Source organism: Hyaena hyaena, unplaced genomic scaffold (assembly GCF_003009895.1).
Source record: "Hyaena hyaena isolate Hyena2069 unplaced genomic scaffold, ASM300989v1 scaffold_1294, whole genome shotgun sequence".
Lineage (NCBI taxonomy): Eukaryota > Metazoa > Chordata > Mammalia > Carnivora > Hyaenidae > Hyaena > Hyaena hyaena.
Window position 1 is genome coordinate 32,474 of NW_024081927.1, and position 6,979 is coordinate 39,452.

Here is a 6,979-nt window from a genome sequence, read left to right on the forward strand (position 1 = left end):
TACTTTAGGAGAATAGTATAAACATGATCTTAACAAACACCATATTTCTTCAATTTTCAAGATGATATTTTTTATGTTAATATTTCTGAAATTGGGCTATTTCCTATAATTGATAATATCTTCAATTAATTGACAGTTTTTCTTTCTTAGCAGTAAATACGTTACTAATTTAATTGGTGGCATGTTAGATTCAATGAAATACAGTAATTTAGTTATGATTAGATACAAATCTCTTAAATATTACTTTATCCTATCTATGCCTGAACCAAGCATAGTCAGATATACAGTTGTTATATATATATATATACATACATACATATATACATATATATATACATACATACATACATATATAAAATATATGTAACAAAGCTTAAGTTTATACTTTCCTAGAGTTCTGGCTGGGGTTATATTACAATAAATGGCAAATTATAAATTTAAAAATTAATTACTTAAGACTTAAGGGCAGGAGTCTTGTGGTCAAATTCAATTCTGCCATGAGCTATAAACTTTATCTCTTTGTGTCTCAGTCTTCATCTGTAAAATAATTAGGGGGTGAGATCAGATGATCATTAAAAGTTCCTTCCAGATTTCATGTTACAGGTCCTATGTAATTGTATGACTTACTGCCATTTCATAGTGTCACCACCAACAACTACATAGTATCAATAAAGTGTGCTCTGAATGAATTATTAGAGATTGCTCCTCATTTTGGGCTACTCAACAAGTCCGTCTAAAGGAACAGATTACCACAACTCTTTTATCAGTATCATCTTGGTTATCAGCTCAAGTGCAACCTCTAATAGCATTCAGTATTTATTCACCACAACTTGAGTGTAAACTGTGGTCTATAAGTTTGCACCAAGATCTAAAGTGTTTACTACTGCCCTAATTGCTCATCCAAGTTAATTTCTACAGAAAATAAGGATATATCTCATAAAACATCTGAGATCTAAGTGCCAACCACAGAACCCAGTAAAATGCAGGTCAATGAGAACCCCTTAGGCTAACGTGCACATTTCAGTATATAGCAACGGCTGTATGCTTACTCCATCTCTTTATTACCATGTCAGCAAAAGTTGCTTTTGGTTAAGGAGATGGATAGCTGGGAAAGTAAGAGTTTTTTAGAAAAGAATCAAGATAGAGTCCAGGTGAGGGTGCTCAAAAGAAATGTGCATGTAGCATGCCAGAAACGAAGCTTGTACAAGTAATCTAATTCATTCAACACATATTTATTTATTTAAAAATTTTTAATGTTTTATTTATTTCTCAGAGAGAGAGAGAGAGAGAGAGAGAGACAGCATGAGCAGGGGAGGGTCAGAGAGAGAGGCAGATACAGAATCCGAAACAGCATCCAGGCTCAGAGCCTGGCAGTCAGCACAGAGCCCAACACGGGGCTCGAACCCACAAACCATGAGATCATGACCTGAGCTGAAGTCGGAGGCTTAACTGAGCCACCCAGGCGTCCCTCAACACAATTATTGAGAGTCTATGTCAATCACTGTGACAGGTGCTTGGGAAACAAAAGTGATCAAGCCAAACATGGCCCTGTTTTCAGAAACTACAATCTGGTAAGGGGGTGGTAATAATGCAGATTGGATGGGGACCCAGACCAGACTTGGGAGTCAAGGGAGCTCCCTGGAGAAAGAAGAGCAAAGTGGATCCCTGAGCAGCAAATGGACCTACTGAGATGAAAGTGGGGGAGCAGGTGGAGGTTTTGAGAGAGGAGGGTTTTAGGAAGATGAGGGCTTTAAGCTGAGAAAACAGCTCACAGTGAGAGAAGGCATATGAGGATACAGGGGCTGAAGGTGACTGATTCATAGGAGATCCACTCAGCACCTGCCTATGTCAGGTGACATGGTTGCTAATAGGGATTTTGTGGCTTCCCCTTTGTTTTGGTGTATTAATTTGTCCCATTTTGTTCTTTACATTTTTTATTCTATGTAATTAATGTTTAAAATTAAAAAGATTTATCTGGCCATAGGAGTAACAGTCATGGAAGAAAATTTATACAAAATAAACAAAATCCATAGAAAAGATGACAAAATTCACTCACACTTGTACAGAGATAATAACTGTTGATATTTTTTAAACTTTATTTTTTTTAACATTTATTTATTTTTGAGAGACAGAGCATGAACAGGCGAGGGGTATATATATATAGAGAGATACAGAACCCAAAGCAGGCTCCAGGCTCTGAGCTGTCACCACAGAGCCCAATGTGGGGCTCTAACTCACAGACCATGAGATCGTGACCTGAGCCGAAGTTAAATGTTTAACCAACTGAGGCACCCAAGTGGCCCTGCTGATATTTTCACATATATAAATCTAGTCCTTATTCTATGCATGCCCATGTAAGGAAATGAGATCATAAACTATACTTTGTCTCTTAACAAATTATCTAAAAGTATTTATTTATGTACTGACTAGGTAATACATGTACAGAATAAGATTCAAAATTCCAAATGTACAGAGGGGAATATAAAAAAGTGTTAAGACTCTACTCTGTTCTTGTCTCTTGTCCATGTTCCCTCCCTGGAGTAAATGACTGTTTTCAGTTTTCCTTGGCAACTTAATGTTGGAATCAGAAGGCTAGACATTGAGTTCAGAGCTCAACTTCTTTAGATTTTTTTTTTTTTGGTGCCAGATGTTATATTGGGTTGTTCCTTCCCTGGGATACCACTCTTACAAGAAGAGCATGTGTTGTTTCCAGAAGAGAGGGATGGGAAAGCAGCATGCTGGCCATGAAGATCTAGAAGCACCAGAATACAAGGCCCAGGTCCCTTATTTTATAGAAGAACATTCAGAGTCATAGATGATGGGACTTTAAGAGCACATGGCTAGTTAGATCTAAAGTTAAAATAACTGCGGAATAACTAAAGCTAATTTCCCATCCTTCCCTCAAATTTCTATAGGTGGATAAATATCCATGTCATTAAATTGATGTTAATAAAATTAATGCTTTATTCAGGGTATGAACCAGAATTTATGAAGCCGGTAAAATAGTCATTAGAGTCCAAGTTAGAACCTAAAAAAGTAGTTCATTTCTAAAAAAAATAATTTTTTTAATGTTTATTTATTTTTAGAGAGACAGAGCATGAGCAGGGGAGGGGCAGAGAGAGAGGGTGACACAGAATCCAAAGCAGGGTCCAGGCTCAGAGCTGTCAGCACAGAGCCTGACATGGGGCTTGAACTCACAGACTGAGAGATCATGACCTGAGCTGACACCAGACACTCAACTTGCTGAGCCACCCAGGTGCCTCAAAAAAAAAAAAAAAAAAAATAGTAGTTCATTTTTAAATGAAGGTTAATTTTGTTAGCCACTAATGACTTTCTTTTATTTATTTTTTTTTTGCCAATTTTAAATACAGTTTATTTAAGACATTGCATTTTCCACTTCACAATACAGTGCTTATGAAGTGCAATGTTGTATTTCTTTCCCTGTGCACATATTCCATATTCAAGTATCAAGAATGACCAGTTTATTAACTATAGAAGCTCCTTTAAAACTGCCAAGGAATTTGCTACAAATTTGGGTCCTTCAAATGTTTTGTGTGGAACAATGCTAGACCTATTCTCAGGTTGGCTTAATCAACCTCCTCAATGGTGGGCCCGGAGGAGGCACCACCAGAGGGAGGAGCACCGCCACCAGGGAAGCCTCCGGGCCTTCCTCCAGGCATGCCTCCTACACTCTGGTACAGCTTCGTGTTGATGGGGTTGCACACCTTCTCCAGCTCCTTCTGCTGATGTTCAAATTCTTCTTTTTCTGCAGTCTGGTTCTTATCCAGCCAGTTGATGATTTCATTACACTTGTCCAGAATCTTCTGTTTGTCCTCATCATTTATCTTGCCCTGAAGTTTCTCATCTTCAACAGTTGCTTTCATATTGAATGCATAGGATTCCAGGGAATTCTTGGAGTACACCTTGTCCCGCTGCTTCTCATCTTCAGCTTTGTACTTCTCAGCTTCCTGGACCATGCGCTCAAGGTCTTCCTTGCTCAAACGACCTTTGTCGTTTGTGATGGTGATCTTGTTTTCTTCCCCTGTACTCTTATCCACAGCAGAAACATTGAGAATGCCATTAGCATCAATATCAAAAGTGACTTCAATCTGAGGAACGCCACGGGGGGCAGGAGGTATGCCTGTGAGTTCAAACTTGCCCAGTAGATTGTTATCCTTGGTCATGGCACGCTCACCTTCATAAACCTGAATGAGTACACCAGGCTGGTTGTCAGAGTAAGTAGTGAAGGTCTGGGTCTGCTTGGTAGGAATGGTAGTATTGCGCTTGATGAGAACGGTCATGACCCTACCAGCAGTCTCAATGCCAAGAGAAAGAGGAGTGACATCCAACAGCAGCAAATCTTGAACATTTTCAGATTTGTCTCCAGAAAGGATGGCTGCCTGGACAGCTGCAACATAAGCAACAGCCTCATCAGGATTGATGCTCTTATTCAGTTAATTCCCATTGAAAAAGTCTTATAGAAGTTTCTGGATCTTGGGGATACGTGTAGAACCACCCATCAGGACAATATCGTGGATCTGAGACTTGTCTAGCTTGGCATGCTGAAGGGCTTTCTCTACAGGGTCCAGGGTGCCACGAAACAGGTCAGCATTCAACTCTTCAAACCGGGCACGAGTAATAGAGGTATAGAAGTCAATTCCTTCATATAGAGAATCAATCTCAATACTGGCCTGGGTGCTGGAAGAAAGTGTGCGCTTGGCGCGCTCACGAGCAGTACGGAGGCGACGGACTGCCCTCTTGTTCTCGCTGATGTCCTTCTTATGTTTGCACTTGAACTCTGCAATAAAATGGTGTACTATTCGGTTGTCAAAGTCTTCTCCCCCTAAGTGGGTGTCCCCAGCTGTAGATTTGACCTCAAAGATCCCATCTTCAATAGTGAGGATTGACACATCAAAAGTGCCACCTCCCAAGTCAAAAATCAGCACATTCCTTTCAGCTCCAACCTTTTTGTCTAAGCCATAAGCGATAGCAGCAGCAGTTGGCTCGTTGATGATCCTAAGCACATTAAGACCAGCAATAGTTCCAGCATCGTTGGTAGCCTGACGCTGAGAGTCATTAAAATAGGCAGGTCAGGTACTGTGACTACAGCTTTGGTAACAGTCTTGCCAAGGTAAGCCTCTGCAATTTCCTTCATCTTTGTCAAGACCATAGAAGACACCTCCTCTGGATAGAAACTTTTGGTCTCTCCCTTGTATTCTACTTGGACATTGGGCCTGCCAGCATCATTCACCACCATGAAAAGCCAATGCTTCATATCAGATTGGACAACAGCATCGTCGAATCTGCGTCCAATCAGGCGTTTGGCATCGAAAACTGTGTTGGTGGGATTCATTGCAACTTGATTCTTTGCAGCATCACCGATCAATCGTTCGGTGTCAGTAAAGGCAACATAACTTGGGGTGGTCTGGTTTCCCTGATCGATGGCAATTATTTCCACCTTCCAATGCTGGAAGACTCCCACACAGGAGTAGGTGGTGCCAAGATCGATGCCAACTGCAGGTCCCTTAGACATAGTTGCTTCTGGGTGGGCCCGGCCCGGCTCGGGAAGAAATCAGCTACCTGGAAAGCTAGCGCCGCGTTCAATGAGACCCTTCTTTTATTTAATATAAAATCTATTTTCATTTAAATTAATTCATGGTCACTATAAAAAAATCCAAACTTTCTTTTAAAAGCAAACAGAAATGGACCTTTCTATATGCACTATTATATAAGCTGTTCTTTCTTCTTTTTTTTTTTTTTGGTCTCACTGTGTACCTTGGATAATTTTCCATGTCAGTTTATATACATCCATTTCATCTTTTCTAACAGCTGCTGGGAACTCTATTAGACACATACACTAGAATTAAATGTAACAACTCCCTATTATTGAGCATGTGGATTGTTGAAAGAGCTTTAATATTATAAACATGCTATAGTAAATACCTTTCTACATATATCTGTGTCTGCTTTTTGATGAGGATAAATTCCTAGATGCCGAATTTCTGGTTCAAAGCGTACACATGTTTAAAGTACTATGCTTATGACAGATTGCACTCCAGAGAGCCTGAGTCAATTTACAACTACACCAACAATGTACCAAAGTACCCTTTTTACCCCCACTCTTGGCCATCTTGGGATCTCTCTCAATCCAATAGACAAAGATGTTAATCAGTTGTCTAAAAGACTCAAAAAAAAAAAAAAAGTCCCCAATGGGACTAGACTTATCAACCAGCTCTCCCACTAGCATTTTTTTTGATAGTATACATATGAGCAATGAAAGGGAAACTAGGGTATTTTCAGAGTGAAAGTTCCAAACCATTTAAACTAAATAAAAGTCATATCAATGCATTTACCAACAAGGATTAAAAACTGCAAAGTAAGGATTTTCAGTAACCCCCAAAGAACATTTATATGGAGATCACAAAGATGAAGAAACAGCTTAGATTGTTGTCTTAGGAGATGACTTCTCTTGAAATGTGGGTAACACCCTTGAGGCATTTCAGTAAATAGGATCTAAGGCTTTAGTAGAAGAGAATAGCTGGTTAGTGACATACATATGAAGTGAGTCAGAAAGCAGGATGGTCTTAAAAACGGGATGTGCCTGAGCACATTCTATATTAGAAAGAAAAATGAGTAAGGTGTTTAAATAGAATAGGCAGTAGTATGTCAAAACGAAAACAGGGATATTTATCTTCCTTAAAAACTACTCTTTCTGATGTAACCACTTGGCAGGGTCTTCAATACTCTTTTCTTTGACAGGCATTATTTGATGGATGGGATAGATTAATAGGGAGGTATAGAGTAAGCTATCCCCTTGAAAAAATTATTTATAGGTAATTAGGACCAACTATGATTATCTATTGGAGAGATAAGCTCTAAAGCGGTGGTTCTCAACCAGCACCATAAGCATCACCTGAGAATCTGTTAAAAATGCAAAATTTTAGGACCTACTTCAGACGTACCAGATCTGAAACTCTGG

At 39.4% G+C, this 6,979-nt stretch overlaps 1 pseudogene; it reads right to left on the reverse strand.

Moving 5' to 3' along the window:
• Window positions 1-3,356: 3,356 nt before the first annotated feature.
• Window positions 3,357-5,609, reverse strand: LOC120224978 (annotated as a pseudogene).
• Between the last annotated feature and the right edge of the window lie 1,370 nt (window positions 5,610-6,979).